General features: G+C 45.8%; 1 protein-coding gene across 2 annotated transcripts in view; it reads right to left on the bottom strand.

Moving 5' to 3' along the window:
• KCNAB1 (potassium voltage-gated channel subfamily A regulatory beta subunit 1) overlaps positions 1 to 21,357 on the bottom strand; it is a 193,516-nt gene that overhangs the window by 110,244 nt on the left and 61,915 nt on the right. The window lies entirely within an intron of this gene.

Below are 21,357 nucleotides of genomic sequence, written 5' to 3'. Positions count from 1 at the left end.
CCTGCCCATATTCTCCCCATGTCTAGAACTGAATTTCAAAAACACACACAGCATGATCACATTGTTAATGCCTCATGTAGTAAGGCACCATGTGCGATAAACCTGAGCTAGGAATGGGTAAACCCACCAATTCTGGTTTCCTCTCAGTTTCTAACTTTTCCAATCTTATATTCAGTTTGCTTCATTTCTACATCAACATGCTCCTTTAAAAAAAAAAATCAGTATTAAAATTCATACAGATTTGTATTAGTATATCTCCTCATATACTCTGTTTTGTATGCAATCCCCCCTAATGCAAGGCATAAGTGTTGCAAGCTGTTTTGCCTTTTGCACATAATCTTCATTTCTCTGCAGTTTCTCCTAATATGTATTTTTAGAGCACATCTTTTTTTTCTGTTGGCAAATGTCATCGGAAGATTTGAGGAAGTGAACATTTCAATGAAGAGCTACATTTTGGTTTGTGTTGTAGCAGGAACCCCCCCACCCCAATCATTCTGTTTGTACAAACTTCACACACACTCACACTCACACATTACATACGCCACATTTCTGTTATAAATTCATAGAAAAATCAACCATACATCGGATTTGCACTGTTCCATTTTATTTTACTCCATGTGACAAGGACTATCAAAGGGGGGTGGCTTGGTTCTGGTCAGCCATAATCCCTTCAGCATACCAGCACATCCACAGGAGCCCTGCCCAGTTGCTATGTCAGCCCTGATAATCCCAGACAGAAGACAATCAAAATGACAAAGAACTTGCATATGGTAGTGGATTCAGCATGGACTGAAACAAAGGACAATAATCAGATCTTCCCTCTGGGGGCAGGAAACTGCAAACACCCCTTTGTCTCCTGGAAGTGACTCATGGGCAGGGGGAAAGGAGGAACCAGCCAGGTGACAGGACACTCAGGTTACCACCACAACTCCTCCCTCAACCCCTCCTTTCTGTAATGTATGCATGATGTCAACCCCTTCTGTAATGTATGCATGATGTCAACCCCTCCTTTCTGTAATGTATGCATGATGTTTCTGGGGGTGGGCTTGACCTGGAGGATGGGAATTTCAAAAGTTTTTATAAGGTCTGGCACACCATCTTTCTGGGTCTTTCCTCTCACCTGCAAGTGAGGGGAGCACCCTGTCGCGACAGTCTTTCTTCAATAAAGACCAAGCCTACAGGCTGCTGATTTGCTTCAATTTACTCTGGTTGGTGTCTTTACTTTTGTCCAAGGGAGCCCTCAGATTTTTCCGTTAACAGTGTATTGTTTCAAGAAGTGAAAATGAAAAGGCAGACTGAATGAAGTTATATATTTACTATTATAAACCAGTCTAATTTATACATAGCACATCATGAACCTGTTGCCTTCTCTGGTCCTTGGGGAGTGCTATTTGGAAAGGATGCAGCCAGTGAGCCACCTGCCAATTCTGCTTTTAATAAAATTTGTTTTTACACTGCGAATCCAGCATTTGTGCGGCAGTGAACATATGTTTGCTACAGGTCACTGACGGTGAGCTAGTAATGGGATCACAAGGTGGTGATTTACCACAACCTACTTGTTACTTGAGGAGGAGATTGTGTCATCTGCCTTTAATACTCTTAACTGTCATTAAGCCATTAGGACATTTATTGCAGCGGTGAGAAGGGGTTTGCTTTCTGCTGCTTGAGGTTCAGCTGCCTGGTGCCTTGTGATGATTTTATTTCCCCTCTTTTTCTGCCAGCTGGATCTGGGCGAAGCATCTTATTGCTAGGTGGAACTGACTCATTGTGTAGGTTGAAGTCCCTACACTAACTTCCTGGCAGTGGGTCGCTGATGCTTACTGGGAGGCAGAGGGAGAGGCAGTGAGGAGGTCAGTGCAGTGCAAATGCACCAATGGAGTCCATGGCTGCATTGACGCCATACATTTAAAGCACTATACCACTTTCAACACACCTGGCTTCCCCGAAAGAATTCTGGGAGCTGTAGTTTGTTAAAGGCTCTGAGAGTCGTTAAAGGTAAAAGTATAGGGACCCCTGACCATTAGGTCCAGCAGTGACCAACTCTGGGGTTGCGGCGCTCATCTCACTTTATTGGCCGAGGGAGCCAGCATTTGTCCACAGACAGCTTCCGGGTCATGTGGCCAGTATGACTAAGCCACTTTTGGCGAACCAGAGCAGCGCACGGAAACGCCGTTTACCTTCCCGCCGGAGCGGTACCTATTTATCTACTTGCACTTTGATGTGCTCATGAACTGGTAGATTGGCAGGAGCAGGGACCAAGCAATGGGAGCTCACCCCGTTGCAGGGATTCAAACCACCGACCTTCTGATCGGCAAGTCCTAGGCTCAGTGGTTTAACCCACAGTGCCACCCGCATCCCCTGAGAGTTGTTAGGAGTCCTCTATTCCCCTCCCGGAACTATAATTCCCAGAATGATTTCTCTCTTCATGGGGAACTCTGGGGATTGTAGTTCTTGGAGGGGAACATGGTCTCCTAACAACTTTCAGAACCCTGAACAAGTTACAACTCCCATAATTCTTTGGGGGAAGGCATAACTGTTTAAAGCAGCACCACAGTGCTTTAGAACCCTAAACAGCACAGAGCTCTAAATGGCCTCGGCCCAGTATACCTGAAGGAGCGTCTCCACCCCCATCATTCTGCTCGGACACTGAGGTCCAGCACCCAGGGCCTTCCAGCAGTGCCCTCATTGCGAGAAGTGAATGTTATGTACTGAAGTTCTCACCCTGGGCCAGCAGGGAGATACTGTAGATAGTTTTCACTCAGGTCCACATATGCAAATAATGAACTGAAAGTGACGTTCAGTGATTGGATAGTTGCAGAAAGTTGTTACTGTTCCATTCTAGTGGAGCTCTATATAAGCAGGCTGGCTTAACCCTTCAGTTCTGTTCTGTTCTGGCCTGTGAATAAACAAGAGCTGTTTGAAGAATCACTGTGTCGTCTGATATGTTCACCCACAACTTAACAGTGAAGTTACAGGGAACCAGGCAGAGGGCCGTTTCGGTAGTGGCACCCGCCCTGTTGAATGCCCTCCCGTGAGATGTCAAAGAAATAAACAACTACCTGACTTTTAGAAGACATCTGAAGGCAGCCCTGTTTAGGAAAGTTTTTAATATTTGACAAATTATTGTATTTTAATATTTTGTTGGAAGCCACCCAGAGTGGCTGGGGAAACCCAGCCAGATGGGTGGGGTACAAATAATAATAATTATTATTTCTATTATTATTAGATGTACGGAGTTAATCTGGCTGATGATCTGGCACTCCCGTTTGCACTGTGCTGACCTCCCTACCATGTCACCCCTTCCCCCTTTCCTTCAAAAAACAACCCACCTGCCAGCAAACTAGTATAGCAGCTCCACTCCACCTGGTGTGCTGCTCCTGTTGTTGGGTCTCTTAGTTATTAACTGTTTAATAACATGTTTAATGTGGGTATTAAATTGATCTTGTTCAGTGGAAGTTGGTCCATTAGGTTCACGGTCTCACCATCCTCAGCTAGCCCCCACCTGCCTGCTGTCAGGGAGTGGGCAGAGGAGGAATGGTGGAGACCTCATCCTGACCCTTCCAGGGAGGATGAAGAGGAAAACAGTATAGATTTACAACAGGGGTTTGAGGGAGGTTGCAGCTCAGAGGCAGATGAAGGGGAAAGCTGGGAAATCATGGGAGAGCCAGAACAACACTCGGCTGACATGTTGCCATTAGAAAGTATTTCAGACCCTCCATCTCCCAGAACCCGGCGAGCCTTAAAAGTAGGAGGGCAAAGAGATCAAATACAGAGGCCATGTAGCAGGACCTGTAGAAGTGACTGTGGTGGTCGGGTGGGATTGCTATGAGGAATTATGAAAAAATGAAGCAAGCCATTGTGTCAGCTATCAAAGCATTGCTTTGACTGGGCTTGGGTCATTTGACATGAGTTCTGATTCAGTCCCACAAGCCTCTGCATCTCTGCCCCATTTTCTCTACTGTCCATATTCTCTATGCCTGACAGGCACGTATAAGCATTCTAAAACACAGACCATTTGCTTCACCAGGCATCCTCAGTACATAAGATAAGGAGGTCGCTTTGATGCAGATTTTGTTAATCTTTAGACAGATCTTAAGGGCCAGTAACAGAGTTTACATGGAGATGGTAAATGCCTGTCCTTCTTTCCTATGGGCTTATGACCTCTGGGGGTACTAAATGCATTCCTCCTTGGTTCCTGTTTATTTTAGCTTAACCATGTATGCATGCTCAAGTAGGAAACAGTTTCTTTGTAGTTAAAAGGATTCCTCTGATCTGACTTTGTCCCACATGGGGTTTTTTTTGAAATGCTCAGAGGAAATCTGATTGGTTCTTACAAACGCTGTGTTAAAAGTTCTTTTGTTAATAAAAGGGACCTGGGCCAGGTTGTTGCAGATTATTATTGTGGACTTCCTCCCTGAGTCTTGCTGGCCAAGCCTCGTGTCTATTTTATTAATCAGGGTCCAGCCCTTTCCTTTGCCTTCAGAACGCAACAGTGATGAATGAGGAAGTGGGAGGGACGGGGGGGTGGAGATTCACTCAGGACAACGCCATTATCCAAGAGGCTGCGTTCTATAGGCTCTCTCTGTAAATATTGAAATAAAAATGGACAGTAAGAAACTTTTCCTTGTCTTTATACTTTCCTGGGCAACCAGCCGGGAGCCTCTGACAGCATCCTGACACTAGCCCTCTTTATTTATAATCATTCAGGGTGTCATTGACTCTGTCTCAGCCTACTGCTGGTCTTCCCACCTTCCATCCAATGGGCACCAGCTGCCATGGATGGTTAACCTACCTCTTGGTATGTTTCATGCTTGTTTCAACTTTAGATATGTTTTAAATGAATTGTGAATTGTTGAATTTGTGATGATTATGAATATTGGTTGCACAACAGTGGACACTACTCAGAGTAGACCCATTAAAACCAATTGAGCTACTCCATGTATGGCTAATGTTGGATATCACCTATTGCATTTAAATGGTTTAATCTGTTTGAATCCTTCCCACCACTATATATTTGTGCAGTGGCGTAGCGTGGGGGGTGCAGGGGGGGCCGGGCGCACCGGGCGCAACATCTGGGGGTTAGGGTTAGGGGGCGCAAATTACTTGCCTTGCCCCGGGTGCTGACAACCCACGCTACACCACTGTATTTGTGGAAATGTAGTATACAAGCAAATTGGCTATGAGTACTCTTATTTTCACCCTTCCCTGACTATTTCTCCCAAGTCTATTGTTCAACAAAGTTCCCATTTGCTGGAATATGTTCAAACAGAGCACTTCAAAAGAAAATTGTTCTTTGAAATCTGGTGGGTAAGTACTACAAAGCTTAGTCTAGCTATCATTTCTGGAGCTGTGTTCTTTAAACGTTCAGATTCCCGTCTTACCCAAACACTCTGGAAGCCGCCATACTTTTCAGATTTATAACAGAAATACAGCCAATATCAGTACAATTCATGCTTTTGTGAAATATTTGCATGCGATCAACATGAGCACTGCTTAGCCTGAATACAATAAGCCATATACTTCTTCTTTTTTGGAAACTGTCTATGCAGCATACAAAGTGAGTTAAAAAAATTCTGAAGATTCAATGTATAGGGATGGAATTTTCTGAAAATCTTGATTATTTGCATGGATTCTTTTTTTTTTTTTACCTACTTCCCATCTTGCACCTTAATCACGGCAGGAAGCAAGTCCACACACCCTACCTGGTTCTGCTAAAAGTGTCAAAAATTACATATTATATGCATTATTATACATATTATTATTTGCATAATATTATACACACATAGGGACGCAGGTGGCGCTGTGGGTTAAACCACAGAGCCTAGGACTTGCCGATCAAAAGGTCGGCGGTTCGAATCCCTGCGACGGGGTGAGCTCCCGTTGCTCGGTCCCTGCTCCTGCCAACCTAGCAGTTCGAAAGCACATCAAAGTGCAAGTAGATAAATAGGTACCGCTCCAGCGGGAAGGTAAACGGCATTTCCATGTGCTGCTCTGGTTCGCCAGAAGCGGCTTAGTCATGCTGGCCACATGACCCGGAAGCTGTACGCCAGCTCCCTCGGGCCAATAAAGCGAGATGAGCGCCGCAACCCCAGAGTCGGTCATGACTGGACCTAATGGTCAGGGGTTCCTTTACCTTTACCTTACCTAGAACATAAACACCATAGCCAGTAGCCATTGACACTATGCTGCAGATTAAATTTAGTGATGATCCCTGGATCTGGAAAAGTTTGGAGGCTTACTTGCTACGTACTTTTTGATACTTAGGAGTTCAGTGATTTTTTTCTTCATGCACACTTCTTCAGATACCATGCAGGTATTCTTATGCACATATAATTTTGCTTCTAATTAGTCAGGCTTTCAAAAAATAAACTCTGACAATGTATGAATGGCTCAGACATAAGCGGATGCTCAATACAAGAGGCTGCCCAGTCTGGGCAAAGCAAAATCAGGTAGAAACTGCCTCTTACAGCTCTAGCTGGAAATTAACATGGGAGGGAATAAGGGAAGGTGCCTGCCTAGTAATGAGGGAAGAGATGAACTGAATATTAAAAAATAATGGTATCTTATCTAGGAACACAGGAAGCTGCTGAATATAAGGTCAGACTATTCACTCATCTACCCAAATATTGTCTTTTCTGACTTACAGTAGCTCTCTAGGGTTCCATGTGAGGTTTTCTCTCTCTTCATATTACCTGTTACCTTATCCTTTTAAAAAAAACACATCTAAAACTGGAAATGCGAGCAATTGAACATGGGACATTCTGCATGAACAGCATATGCTTGGGGAACTGTAGCGTACTAGAATTTCAAAGCTTAATAATAATAATAATAATAATAATAATAATAATAATAATAATAATTTATTTATACCCCGCCCATCTAGCTGAGTTTCCCCAGCCACTCTGGGTGGCTCCCAATCAAGTGTTAAAAACAATACAGCATTAGATATTAAAAACTTCCCTAAACAGGGCTGCCTTCAGATGTCTTTAAAAGATAGGATAGCTGCTTATTTCCTTGACATCTGATGGGAGGGCGTTCCACAGGGCGGGCACCACTACCAAGGAGGCCCTCTGTCTGGTTCCCTGTAACCTCACTTCTTGCAATGAGGGAACTACCAGAAGGCCCTCAGCGCTGGATCTCAGTGTCCAGGCTGAATGATGGGGGTGGAGACGCTCCTTCAGGTATACTGGAATGATACAGTTGCTCCTGAAGAAGAGTCTTATGGCCGACTCGTGGCAGCTGCCTCTGTTCACTTCGTTCACCAGCCCCTCAGCCAACCCCTCCTTCCTTTACACTGGTCCAAAGCCCGCTGCCTGTACACCTCACCCAACCCCTCACCTCACAGTTCACCCCTACCCATTTTAAGGGAGGGGAAGGCACTTCAGAGAGCCGTTTCCTGTTAAACCTTCCTGCAGCCATGTTTAACAGAGAGGGGAGGTGCTTCACAGAGCAGTTTGCAGAGGTGCTTCACACAGCAGTTGGCCCTTAATGCATTGTTCTCATTCATGTATTCAGCACCTTTGAAGTCTCCTTCTTTCGTCTGGAAGATTATTATAGAGGAAAAAGCACTAAAGACAAAAGCTTTAAAGGCAGAGTTGCAAAATGATGCTACATTCTCTGCAAAGCAATGGACAGGTCACATCCGCACCAGGAACTTCAAGCACATTCAAAGCACTTGGCTTCCTGGGAACTATGGTTTGTTAAGGGTACTGGAAATTGTAGCTCTGTGAGGGGTAAACTACAGTTTCCAGGATTCTTTAGGAGAAGACATACACTTTAAATGTGCTGTAAATTTATGGTGATAATGTCATCCAGTTTTATTTGACCCAGATTTAGTTGTGACCCATTGGCCACATTGAACCACTTAAGGTCCATAATGATCTATGCGCAACAGTGCCATTCACATCAAATGCCACACCCAGCCAGTTCTATGAGACACCAATGAATAAGTCCATCACAATGTGGAGAGTAGATGCAGATCCTGGCTCCACACATGGCTCCTCCTTGCTGGATTATGTCTAGGGAGCTCAGTTTTTCAGAAAAATATAAATGAAAGGGCAGAGGACACTCTGACAATAGGTCAGGCAACCATTTGACGTATTCGTTTGGACTGGGAATCTCTACTATGGTAGAATATTTATGATTAAACGTCCTGCCAAAGCTGCAGCCTTTATTTACAGCTATACCTTCAAGTAAACATGAATATATTATGTAGCTGGCAGAAACTAATTTTAAAACTTGTGTGGGCAGGAGAACATTCAAGAACGCTTGCTACAAAATTTTTCAATGCAGTAGCTATAGGGAGGTATGGATTTATCAAATTACGGCCTGCAGTTAAATGTCATGGATGGGGTGCCAAGTGTTCTGGGGAAGGAGAAGCGCTACTTTACCTTCCCCTTTCATTATATTTCTATTTTTGCTACATCTTCTTTCCTTGCTTGCTTCAGCTGAACATTCGAGCCTGTTTAGTCATTATTTTGGAGCATGCAGGAAGCTGAGTGAGGTTAACCCCAGCCTCTACACCAGGCACCCCCAAACTCGGCCCTCCAGATGTTTTGGGACTACAACTCCCATTATCCTTTGCTAACAGGACCAGTGGTCAGGGATGATGGGAATTGTAGTCCCCAAACATCTGGAGGGCCGATGCCTGCTCTACACATTCAAGGGCTAAATTTACGAGGAGTCGAAATGTACCCAAACATACATAAGTTGCTGGATAAGTAAGCCTAAAACTTTGCAATACCCAGGCTCAGGGCTTTCCCCCCCATCTGCAGCTCAGTGGAGCTCAGCTCCTGCACCTCTCAGGTAGGCACCATTTCCATTCTAAGAGAACAAGGGAGTAGTTCATGGTGAGCTTCTGGACCTCTTTTTCTAGAAAAATAGCATTTACCAGGCTGAACACACAAGCATTAAAAGTATGGACAGGGGTGTGATAGGGGTGTATGCAAAGCCCTAACCCCAATGCATGGAGCTCCAGATAGAATCAGTGATTTGCTTTTGAGGAGTAATTATGCACGGCTCTGTCTAACATCTCTGTACTTCAATCAATCAGCCAATCCATCAACTAAGGTGTGTCTGTGGTTGGGTGGATGTATCTGCTTGTATTGAAAACACAACCACAACTCTTGTGAGCTGCCAAGAAAATCACAGTGAATGCTCCACCCGTAGTTTGAGCAGGGATGGTTGTGCAGCCCTGACACTGTTTCGAAAATGCATCTCCAAATCTCACAGTGCGGTTCCCCGGCTGTAGAAACGCATACACTAAAGTGTGAATAAAAGCGCACATAAAATAACATATAAAAAATGTAATGTGCAGAAATGTATTACATATGGGGAAATTGCTTTGCAAAACTGCATATTAGGCAAGTCTGACTAAAGAAATATGTACATTAGTAAAACTGCACTGAAATGCTGATGAATTTTTATGAAGCCTTTAAAAAAAATAAATCACACACTAATGTGGAAATGTGGAGAAGTGAACTTAAGATTGGAAAAATGAGAAAAAGATAAAACCTCAAATTGACAGATTGGCCCATCTCTCATTGCATAACATAAAACTAAAATTTATTATCAGCCGGGCTGCCTGGGTCGTCCTCACACTTCACCCTCGACTTAACCACAAGTGAATACAAGTTCCGTTCATCCTTTAATTAATTTCACTGCACTCCAGTGTCATCCTGCGTGTTGATATTAAGATGATACTTTAAAATTAATTGCTTTTTCAATAGCTAACTGATGGGGTAAGAACTGTGACAAGGAGGAGTGCCAGGAAGCAATACTAGAGGTTTTGGTGATTTTGTACTAAGGCTGAGCTGCATTACAGGTTCCAAATTTCCACCCAGTATTATGTGTATTGTATATGTGTACACCCGTTCACAGTATACAAATTAAAGTGGGTATCATTAGAACAAGAGCAGCCAACCAGATGCCTATGGGAAGCCTGAAAACAGAACTTGAGCACAGCAGTACTCTCTGCATCTGTGATTTCCAAAAACCCGTATTCAGAGACATACAGCTTCCAATGGTGGATAGAATGCGGGTGGCGCTGTGGTCTAAACCACTGAGCCTCTTGGGCTTGCCAATCAGAAGGGCGGCAGTTTGAATCCCTGTGATGGGGTAAGCTCCCGTTGCTCTGTCCCAGCTTCTGCCAACCTAGCAATTCAAAAGCACACCAGTGCAAGTAGATACATAGGTAGCACTGCAGATGGAAGTTAAACAGCATTTCCGTGCACTCTGGTTTCCGTTAAAGTGTCCCGTTGCGCCAGAAGCGGTTTAGTCCTGCTGGCCACATGACCCAGAAAGCTGTTAGTGGGCAAACGCCAGCTCCCTCGGCCTGAAAGCGAGATGAGCGCCACAACCCCATAGTTGCCTTTGACTGGACTTAACCCAGGCCCGTCTTACCCATTGAGGCTAGTGGCACGGGGTGCCAAGTTCTGGAGAGTCTGGGGAACACCTGAGTGAACAAGGGTGTGTGCACCGCTCCAACCAAGCGTCGGCTCGGTTTTTTCCTTTTTAGCCTGCAGGCGCCGAATTCTGTGGGGGCGCCAGAAGGCTAAAAGGGAAAAAAACGAGCCACTGCTCAGCGGGAGTGGCACATGCGCCCTCGCTCGCTCAGCGCAGACCCGCTTGCTTGGTGTGCTGCCTGCCATGGCCACCGTGGCATGAAGAGGCCAGCTGAGCCAGGAGGTGACGCGTCCAGCCTCTGCCTCTTCCCCACCAGAGGAGCCACCCTCTAGCCACTGCCCGCCTCCTCCAGCACTAAAAAAAGGTCAACTCTGGTTAAGGGGGGGGGAGCCGGAGGGATCTTTGCACCACAGCACTGGATATGCTTAAGACAGCCCTGAATTAACCATCCAGGGGTCTTTTACCTTTACCTTTACCTAGAACATGGGGATGCGGGTGGCGCTGTGGGTTAAACCACAGAGCCTAGGACTTGCCGATCAGAAGGTCGGCGGTTCGAATCCCCGTGACGGGGTGAGCTCCCATTGCTCGGTCCCTGATCCTGCCCACCTAGCAGTTCAAAAACACCTCAAAGTGCAAGTAGATAAATAGGTACCGCTCTGGCGGGAAGGTAAATGGCGTTTCCGTACGCTGCTCTGGTTCGCCAGAAGCGGCTTAGTCATTCTGGCCACATGACCCGGAAGCTATACGCCGGCTCCCTCGGCCAATAAAGTGAGATGAGCGCCACAACCCCACAGTCAGCCACGACTGGACCTAATGGTCAGGAGTCCCTTTACCTTTACCTTACCTAGAACATAAACACCACAGCCAGTAGCCATTGACACTACGCTGCAGATTAAATTTAGTGATGATCCCTGGATCTGGAAAAGTTTGGAGGCTTACTTGCTACGTACTTTTTGATACTTAGGAGTACAGTGATTTTTTTTCTTCAGAGATCCCTATATATCATCCAAGCATGAGATGAAGAGCCCTGCTGTATCAGTCCAAAGGTCCGCCCAATCTCGATTTGCATTTTTGGCAGTCTTCTCAGGAACATAACTAAAATGTAGAGGAGGTGACATAAATGAGCCGGGACGAACAGCAGACAGGAGCTGGGATGAAGAATGGCTCTGCTTATCTGTCAGTTCCCTCTGCAATATTTTATGTCAGCCCAAGAATCGGGACTGTGGTGATCCTGGATGGAATATTGGATCTCGGTCCTATTGGAATACCAAATGATACTGTGCAGTGAGAGCTGCAAAGTTTCAGCTCCTTGTAGAGTGAGTATAGATAGGGGAAGATGGAGCTCCAGCTCTGTCAATTGATAGGTTTATCATTTGGCCAATGACCAGCAAATGGTGATAAACAGAGAAGCCATTTCTCCTTTCTGCCTTGGGCGATTTGCTTTCTCCAGGAAAGAAAAAACTCAACATTGCTTTCCATAGATGTTATATCAGAGGTCACCAACCTTTTTGAGCCTGTGGGCATGTTTGAAAGTTGAGAAACTATTGCAGATACCATGCACACACCATGGTCAAGTATACACCACAGCCTATGACAGTGTTTCCCAACCTTTTTTGGGCAAAGGCACACCAGGCAACATCTCACGGCACACTAGTGTGCCGCGGAACACCGGTTGGGAAACACTGGCCTATGATACTAGCAACCGTTTCTTTTAAGCCTGATTGAAGGGGAAGGGGACCCCATGAGATGTTACAACTAGGGTTGCATATCTATACCCATTTTCCTGAGAGTAAGCCCAACTGATTTCTACAGGACATGGTTCCATGGAGATCTGCATAGGATTGTGCTAAAAGTAACGACTTAGCTTGATTGCATATATATATATACACACACAAATCTGTACCTTTATATCTAAATGTGATTGGCAAAATAGAGTAAGTATCATGGTGGTCATTTTGGTAACCCGCCAAATAGATGGCTCTCCTACTGGTGCTAAGTCCCATCAACTTGATGGGCCTAGGAAACTTGCAGGGGGAAATATCAGTCCAAGGTTGTGTCTAGGGATACGGGAGAGATCTGATTCAGTTCACATTTAAAGGTTAAAAACTACTCAATGCACACTTTCTGAAACAATCTAAGAACTGAAACACAGCGATCCTTCAAAAATTCTCTGAATTTTGAGGTGCAATTCTCTAGCCAAGTAACATGTACAAAAATGCAAAGGAGAAACTGTGCCTAAAAATGCATATATTAGTTAAAATAACACACAAAATTTTACTTTTAAGGAAAACTGGCTTGCAAAACATGTATATTAGGGGAAACTGCGTACAAAAATTTGCATATTTGCACTAAAATGCTGATGAATTTTCATGATGACATTTAGTTTTTAAAATCACAAACTGATGTGGAAACTTGGAGAATGGAATTTGTCCAGTTCTCTCTTAAAGCCACCCAGGTTGGCAGCTATCACTTCCTCCTGTGAAGGCAACATAATTTAACTATGCACTAAGTGAAGAAGTCATTTCTTTTTATCTTCCTCAAATCTTCCAACATTCAGCTTCATTGAATGTCTGTGAGCTCTAGTGTAATGAGAGAGGGAGGAAAACTTTTCTTTGGCCAATTTCTTCACATGCCACAACATTGGTCTGACATGTGTTTTGTGGTTGGGGTGAAGAAGAGGCTGGGACAGAAACTGTGGCACAAGGATGGTGTAGTGGTTGGGAGTTACTCGTGCGTAATCCTGCCCCGTTTGAGCATCGGGTTGCCTGGTTAAACCCTCCGGACTGCGCAGCCCATATTTGCGTGGCTGCCCTTAGTCACTTGTAGAATCTGTCTGTGGGTGTTTCTTAAAGCGCTGCCAACATAAGAGTTGTTTGACGCCCAATCGTCTCCGCCTCTCACTGCGCGGGAGTCTCCTGCGCAGGGTGGGCGTGGGCAGCGGGGTGCTTGGGCTCTCCTCGCTAACTTCCAATGAAGAGTCCTGGAGCCCCTGCACCTCCCTGTCCCGTTGCTCTCCTGGCTCCCTGGTGTTACACTCATTCTCTTCCCCTTCTACCCGGCTGCATCTCCCTCTAGTGCTTGGACCTTCCCCTGCAGAATCAGAGACCCTCTCCTTCTCCCGTGCCTCTGATGGCAGTTCCCTGACAGATGGATACATGCAAATGGCAGAATGGTTATTTAAACCCGGGTCTCCTCTCCCTTCAGTCTCTATGAATTTCTGGCTCCTGCTCACCATTCTTCTGATACTGTATATTGGTCACTTTAGGGCCAAGTAGGAATTTTTGACCTGCCTGTGCCACTTACTCCATGAACAGATTTTTCACCTACTCAGTACAGTAGTCCTGGTGCAGGCATGTCCAAAGGCCGTTTTAGGGGCCTAATCCGGCCTGCCGGTCAATTTAATCTGCCCCCGTGGCAGTATATGTCATGGAGTATGTTATGTACTGAGCCAGCATCCTCGGAACATGAGCCAGAACCCAAACCCCTGACCAGGGAACACCCCAGGCCGCAACGCACATGTAGGTGGCCGGCGTACCTAGAGGACTATGAATGCAACCTCCCGGGAAGGACTGGAACTTAGAGGGGAGGGGTGTTATGTACTGAGTTGAATAGGATCCAAAATGCAGCCGTCTGATTGGTCCTAGAACAATAGGACCCAGAATGCAGCAGTCTGATTGGTCCTAGAACAATAGGACCCAGAATGCAGCAGTCTGATTGGTCCTAGAACAATAGGACCCAGAATGCAGCCGTCTGATTGGTCCTAGAACAATAGGACCCAGAATGCAGCCGTCTGATTGGTCCTAGAACAATAGGACCCAGAATGCAGCAGTCTGATTAGTCCACAGGAGCCACCCAATCAAGCTTCAGGTAGAAGTGAATCCACAACCTGATTGGCCTACAGTGTTGGAAAACAAGCCTTTCTCGGGAGAAGCTGGCAACTCTCCCAGACTCCCGGCTTGGTCTCCAGCGACCTCCCTGGCTGCAAACCCCGCAGGTTCCAGGCTAGGTCTCGATAGGCGACGCTTCCCAGCGTGGGAAGTGCACACCCACTCCCTCCTGCTTCCCTAGCAGGGAAAGGAGATAGCCAGAAACGTCTATTTACATCCTTTATTTCTGACTTTGCAGCACTACAGAAAACATGTCCGATCACTTCAAACTTCAGCAAACAAGTGAGAAAGACTTCCTGTACATTCGCAAGAGGAAGGTCTCATATTACACACTGAGCAAATTCCGGTGAACTGCCCAGTGAACTGACTGTAACATTGTTTCCCACAGTCAGCCCCATCATGTGATGTAAACAAGCTGGCTGTCTGCAGCTGCGATGATCTCATATTGTAACATACAGGAGCATCCGGGAATTAGCCAATCATGTGGGGCCCATTGTGTAAATAATGTATATATAGAAGACACTTTGGGGGAACTTGCATTCCTCACTACTATGAGCTGAATAAAGAGCATGAAATCTTGACTCCGAGATTGAGTCTTGACTCCGAGTATATTTCAGGGTAAAATCCTAAAAGAAGTTCAATCCTTAAAAAAGCTTAACAACTTAGGTTGACCCTCACGCATATTCACTTCATCAAATCCGGCCCTCTTTGAAAAAAGTTTGGGCACCCCTGCCCTGGTGCAAAGAGGGACAGTTGGTGTCAAATGACCACATTTGCAGAAAGGTTAACAGGTAGGGGATGAATTTAGGGCCATCATCCTTAGGCACCTTTGAGGGTAATAGACACATTTTGAGGCTTGCCACTCAGGGCTGTGAGGCTGTGGCCAGGAGTGTCTCTGGGGCTGGAGTTGTGGGGTACTTCTCTGCTCACCTGAAAGGGCTGGAACATAGGGAGAAAGGGATATTATATTTGCAAATTAATGAAATGTAGACCTAGTACTACCCATTTACATGCATCTTGCCCCTATTGTTTTTCACCTCTCTCCCTGAATATGATTCTGTGGTCTTTCTACATGAAGCAGGCATTGCCTCCAGGCTGGTTCAGATCAAGGTGTGTAGCTTCTTAAGCAAAAACCTTGCCATTTCCACCTTCTCTGCAATGGGAATTCTGATGAAGGAATACAAACCCTGCCACAATATCTACAAAGGAACTTGGTTCTCAGTGCTGCTTTTGTATCCACACCTAGTTTCCAAGAGGGGCCTCTTGTAGGTGCAGCAGGACAACCTTGAAACATGGCTATCCATGAAAGATTTGTCAGATCATTAGATCTTTAGTGGCAGATTTGCTGTTTAGCTTGGTTGCTGAGGCAACTGCATTTTCTATTTTTGTGCAGGTATTAGAACTAGCAGCAGCAGCAGCAACAATGTGGAACTACTTGCTACCTTCCTTTGCAGGCTACTGATTCATACTGTTTGACCTTTTGTGTTTCTTCAATGCAGATGTAGAACTTCCTCAGCTCATAAGCATTCTGCAGATTCATCCCTGAAGATTTCCAATGTGTTTTGTTGTAAGGATTCGAAAAGCCAGGGATGACATTGCGTTATATAACATAAACACATAGGACTTACACAAATGCAGACAAACACCCACACCGCACAGAGATGCAATGAGACAGCTTAATATTCGCCTGGGTTCTTTTGCAGGAAATGCAGCATTATTGCACAACCGAAGGAGCAGGAGGATAATCTAGCTGAAAGGATTTTAGGGAACACAGATTTTGTGGCTGCTGAAAACTGTCACAAAGGAGGCGCGCAAGCAGGCTGTTAGAAAGAGGAGCAAAATCACGTTCTGTGGGCAAACACTGCTGGCTTCATAGGTGCCAACTCCACGGGGCCCTGGGTGCCCAAGCTGAGGAGATTTCACCCCTCCCATACCCAAGAATCTCCTGATCATCTCCTGATGGTCTCTGCTGACTCTCCAGAGAAGAGGAGGCGTGTCCTGCCTATCTACTTATTCTGCCCTGCAACATATCTGTGTGTGTGAGAGAGAGTCAGTCAGTCAGTGTATCGGAGAGAGTGAGAGTGTTAGAGATCCTAGAGATAAGATTGCTGCTAAGAGCAGCTGCAAACTCTCAGTGTAGCATTGATTTATGCTTAGAATATTCAGCTCTGTATATAGTTTTGTATCATAGTTGTAGTTATAGAATAAAAGGAAGATATTCTACAGAGCTGCTCTCCGAGTGGTTTATACTCTGCAAGACTCTGCAAAACTCTGCTGCGCAACGACTGTATTATTGAGACAGTGAATCCGGTGCTCTCAGCTCTAAGCTGTGAGTCCACAGCACTGTGACCTGTTCCTGTGAGAAAGGAGGTCTCTGGCGGTGCTACCCAGCTCGCCTAGCCCAGTCGGGGTTGAGGTGCATGAGTCCAGTTGGTGCACTGGCTCTAGGGCGATGCTGACACAAGCACCCACACAATTCCCCATGAAAGGGCTGTTGTTGTTGTTGTTTAGTCATTTAGTCGTGTCCAATACTTCGTGACCCCATGGACCAGAGCATGCCAGGCACTCCTGTCTTCCACTGCCTCCCACAGTTTCGTCAAACTCATGCTGGTAGCTTCGAGAACACTATCCAACCATCTTCTCTGTCATCCCCTTCTCCTTGTGCCCTCAATATTTCCCAACATCAGGGTCTTTTCCAGGGAGTCTTCTCTTCTCATGAGGTCCAGCTCTCACTTCCAATTTGTGGGTGTCCAAAGGACACCCTGGCCAGAGGATTGGAGAAGATCAGTCTACATCCCAATCCCAAAGAAGGGCAGTGCCAAAGAATGCTCCAACTACCGCACAATTGCACTCATTTCACACGCTAGCAAGGTTATGCTTAAAATTCTACAAGGCAGGCTTAAGCAGTATGTGGACCGAGAACTCCCAGAAGTGCAAGCTGGATTTCAAAGGGGCAGAGGAACTAGAGACCAAATTGCAAACATGCGCTGGATTATGGAGAAAGCTAGAGCATTCAAGAAAGGCATCTACTTCTGCTTCATTGACTATGCAAAAGCCTTTGACTGTGTCGACCACAGCAAACTATGGCAAGTTCTTAAAGAAATGGGAGTGCCTGATCACCTCATCTGTCTCCTGAGAAATCTCTATGTGGGACAAGAAGCTACAGTTAGAACTGGATATGGAACAACTGATTGGTTCAAAATTGGGAAAGGAGTACGGCAAGGCTGTATATTGTCTCCCTGCTTATTTAACTTATATGCAGAATTCATCATGCGAAAGGCTGGGCTGGATGAATCCCAAGCCGGAATTAAGATTGCCGGAAGAAATATCAACAACCTCAGATATGCAGATGAAACAACCTTGATGGCAGAAAGTGAGGAGGAATTAAAGAACCTTTTAATGAGGGTGAAAGAGGAGAGCGCAAAATATGGTCTGCAGCTCAACATCAAAAAAACAAAGATCATGGCCACTGGGCCCATCACCTCCTGGCAAATAGAAGGGGAAGAAATGGAGGCAGTGAGAGATTTTACTTTCTTGGGCTCCATGATCACTGCAGATGGTGACAGCAGTCACGAAATTAAAAGACGCCTGCTCCTTGGGAGAAAGGCGATGGCAAACCTAGACAGCATCTTAAAAAGCAGAGACATCACCTTGCCAACAAAGGTCCGTATAGTTAAAGCTATGGTTTTCCCAGTAGTGATGTATGGAAGTGAGAGCTGGACCATATAGAAGGCTGATCGCCGAAGAACTGATGCTTTTGAATTATGGTGCTGGAGGAGACTCTTGAGAGTCCCATGGACTGCAAGAAGAACAAATGCATCCATTCTTAAGGAAATTAGCCCTGAGTGCTCACTGGAAGGACAGATCGTGAAGCTGAGGCTCCAATACTTTGGCCACCTCATGAGAAGAGAAGACTCCCTGGAAAAGACCCTGATGTTGGGGAAGATGGCGGGCACAAGGAGAAGGGGACGACAGAGGATGAGATGGTTGGACAGTGTTCTCGAAGCTACAAACATGAGTCTGACCAAACTGCGGGAGGCAGTGGAAGCCAGGAGTGCCTGGCGTGCTCTGGTCCATGGGGTCACGAAGAGTCGGACACGACTAAACGACTAAACAACAACAACATATATATATATATATATATATATATATATATATATATATATATATATATGTATGTATATGCTTTCGTAGATTTTCACGGGTACAGGAATGCAGGTTTTGGTGTCTTCGGGTGTCTTCCCGTGTAAGAGTTGGGGTGTCTAGGCGACGTTTCGACGAGGTCTCACTCGTCATCTTCAGGCTGGTACTTTCGGCTTCTTGTTACTGGAACAGCTCTGTTCCAGTAACAAGAAGCCGAAAGTACCAGCCTGAAGATGACGAGTGAGACCTCGTCGAAACGTCGCCTAGACACCCCAACTCTTACACGGGAAGACACCCGAAGACACCAAAACCTGCATGTATGTATATGTATATATATATATATTACTAAACAAGCTCAACCAAGCAACAGAGCGATAGAACCATAACCTTTATTAAAACAGTGGAAGCAATCAAGGCCTAGCCAATCAAGAGTACAGCATCAGCCAGCTTGGAGGGACTGGTGCTTTCATGCAATGTTTCAGCAGCATATTTGTTTGGATGGACAGGCGGAGTCCCCCCAACCCCAGGCGACCCCCATGCGGCATAATGACTCAAGACAATGTGCTATGGGATTAAAATTGCCCACAAGTTTATTAAGTTTCAGATGTAGGGAGACCTTGGCTCAGGCATTGGGCGTTTATCCTTCCCAGTCCCTGGCTGGGGATCTGGGAGACTTCAGGGTTATCCAGAATGTGTGGGGATCGGGCTGGCTCTGGAGAACATATGTTCAAGCAGAGAGCCCGCCCCCACCACTGTCACAGGGGAGAGAAATGACAACCTCTCAGCATATGGCCAATGCTTCCCCTCAAGACCCTTTTAACGGGGAACCCTGGTATCACCGCCGCAAGGGGGGCGTAGACTAAAGGATTCCACCCAAGGCCTGAAACCGCCAAAGTTGTGACGTTTTGCTACGGGGAAGACAAAACCTGCCAATGCAGGAAAATTCCTTTCCGGCCCTTCAACTGTGACCCTGATGTAGCAGTGCCTGCGTACCTGTGGAGAAGAGGTTAACCTGCAAAAGAAGACTTAACTGAGGGAGGGGAGGGTGGGAGAAGCTCTGGAGCCGACTGCCACTTCGCAGGTAAGAATCACCTTCTGTTGCGTGGGCAGGATGGTCCCTCCCCTTACCTGGCCAATCCCCTGGCAATGCCTCCCTGGGTGGGATTAGGCAATTGGCTGAGGTAGGCAGAGACCTCCAGGTATCCAGCCTGGGGAGGATGAAGCCAGCCCGAACTACAAGGAATCGCACTGGGATCCGAGGGGCTGCGCGCGACCACACAAAAGCTCCCCCATTTGATGTGGGGAGCGGTCATTCCACCAGTGGCGTAGCGTGGGGGGTGCAGGGGGGGCCAGCCGCACCGGGCGCAACATCTGGGGGTTAGGGTTAGGGGGCGCAAATCCACGGGTTAGGGGGCGCAAATTACTTGCCTTGCCCCGGGTGCTGACAACCCACGCTACGCCACTGCATTCCACCGTTATTTCCATTACTGATGAGAATAGACGAAGCCTTAGGGTAGTGGAAGCACACTCTTCAAGATGTTGGGAGTCTCCTCAAGCAGCAGAATGGGATCCGCCACCCATGGCGGAGGTAAACTATCGCCATAATGGCAGCGCAATTCTATGTGTGCTTACTCAGAACTGAACTCCCAATGTATGCAATGGGCTTCACTCAATCGATAGTTAAGTGTGTTAGGACTGCAGTCCTCATCACCATGTAACACCTATCGCACATCTCTTTTGGGACAATTTGGTCCAAATCTAACTCCATCTTAGAGCAAAACATGCACATGAAGAAAAGGTGTTGGTGGTCGCTACATCCAGAGTTGAAACAACTGACTGCTGTTACCGCTTTGCCTGCTCACATAAATCTCATGTTTTATGCAGCTTAAAGGATGACTAAAGACGCGTATAGATTCCTCTGTATAGTGCAAGTGAGAAGTCATATACAAACTACAGCACTAAATGTGTCCAATAAAATAAGTCAATAAAATGCTGCCCAGTCATACTAGCCAGATGGTATTAAAACTTCCTACTAGTGATGATCCAGTTTCTGAAGTTTCAAATATCCAGTCTGTGAAGGCAGTGGCAGATATGAAAACCCAACCTAATCTCCAAAAATAGTCCCCAGTGCATATTAATGAAACCAATTGCTTAGCGCTGTATTGTATTTTGCTTTGAACTAAGATCCCATCCTGAGACTATGTAATTAAGCTCCTTTGACAGATGCACTGCAAGAGCGTAACCAGTGGGAAATCTTTCAGCTCAAGATATTTTAAACACTGCTAAGTGCTACAGGTTATGTTACATGTACACAGCTGATGGGCACCAGAGGCTTGAATGAAATTTGAAAGTTGCTAGGAGTTTCTAAAAGAAGAAGAGAATCTTTTTTGCCTATTTAAGATAAGTAAAATAGATCTCAATGTCTCCTTTGCCTTCCTTTCAAAACCCCTCATCTTATAAACTCTTGTTATAAGAGGGATTGAAGCAAGGAGAGATACATTACCATGTGTTCCACCCTGTACCCAGCTGGGTTGTCAACAGCAAAGACTTTTATTTGCTGGAGTGATGAGCACTGCACAGATACCTATAATCTGCTCAGGCAGAAGAAAAAGAAGCTTCATATCCAAAGATTCGCTTCTACATTACCTTGAAACACTTCATGCGCCTGATGAAGTGGGCTGGCTGTAGTCCACAAAAGCTTCTGGTACATTAAATTCATTAGTTTTTAAAGCGGCTGCAAGATTCATGGTTTCTGAAATCACATCACAAGTGGGACCTACAACAGAATGTTGCCATGGGGAGTGTTCCCTGTTCAGGAGTTTAGCCACTCCACTCCCTCATCTTTTGTCCCCCTGTGGCCACTGAGCATGCATAGATATTATTGGACTGTTCACTTTCCCCTTAATTCTGCACCACCCCAAAG

This window comes from Podarcis liolepis (genome assembly GCF_965112155.1).
Source record: "Podarcis liolepis genome assembly, chromosome: 5".
NCBI classification, from domain to species: domain Eukaryota; kingdom Metazoa; phylum Chordata; class Lepidosauria; order Squamata; family Lacertidae; genus Podarcis; species Podarcis liolepis.
This window is presented reverse-complemented; position numbering and strand designations above follow the sequence as displayed.